Source organism: Penaeus monodon, chromosome 29, assembly GCF_015228065.2.
Source record: "Penaeus monodon isolate SGIC_2016 chromosome 29, NSTDA_Pmon_1, whole genome shotgun sequence".
In the NCBI taxonomy this organism is placed as follows: domain Eukaryota; kingdom Metazoa; phylum Arthropoda; class Malacostraca; order Decapoda; family Penaeidae; genus Penaeus; species Penaeus monodon.
In genome coordinates, this window is record NC_051414.1 from 21,885,124 (window position 1) to 21,885,921 (window position 798).

The 798-nt window shown below is 35.6% G+C and overlaps 1 protein-coding gene across 1 annotated transcript in view; it reads left to right on the top strand.

The window, feature by feature from the left end:
• LOC119592018 (multiple PDZ domain protein-like) overlaps window positions 1-798 on the top strand; it is a gene marked incomplete at its 3' end in the record, with an annotated part of 124,904 nt that overhangs the window by 46,625 nt on the left and 77,481 nt on the right.

A 798-nucleotide genomic window follows, 5' to 3' on the forward strand; every position in this document is an offset into this window, starting at 1 on the left:
AAGGCCTCTAAGCCTGAAACTTTTAGCTTTGTTTGTATTCTTCAACTTTTCTTATGATGTGATTTGTATTCTTTTCGTCGATGATTTTTGTCTTATTTGTTTCTTATCCTCTGTTTGTATATATTCTAAAAAAAATCTTTGTGTCTCTGTCCCCGAAGCCACACCTCCTATCCTTAGACGTTATCTCTGCTCTGTTGCCCTGTTGTTCGTTATCTTATCTCCTTGGCGCTGAGGCCACGCCCTGCTGTATCTCCTCTTCCTCGTCGGCCTCTATGTCTACTTTTATCGTATTTTATTTTCAAAATCTATGCCTTTCATTATTGTACTTATGCGTTATTTATATTTAATCATTCTCTCTCACTCTTCGTACTTCTTTTTCAACAACGCCTGAAAGTCTGTTTTTTTGTGTGGTTTAATCAGCCTTAGTTTGTCATCATTATCCTTTGTTGTTGTCTCTTTTTTTTATCTTTTTACCGCCTTTTTCTTCTACCTCCAGTTTTTAGTTTTGGTTTTGTTTACCATGATTCTTATCTTTTACTATATTTTCGATCATCCTTATCTCTGCAATCCAATTGCATACTATTCCTATTTTCTGTTAAAGGGTCATTGTCTCTTTTCTTATAACTACAGTCCCTCTTCTGTATTTCTTATAATTCCCATCCTTTACGTCTTTCGCCTTCTCTGTGGCCTTCTTTGCCTCATATCCAAATATATCCCTTCTCGCCTCCTTTCTAATATATATTTTTCTTTTGCTTCTCATTTTTCCTCCGGACTTTTGAAAGAGAGAATAAAGCAAGG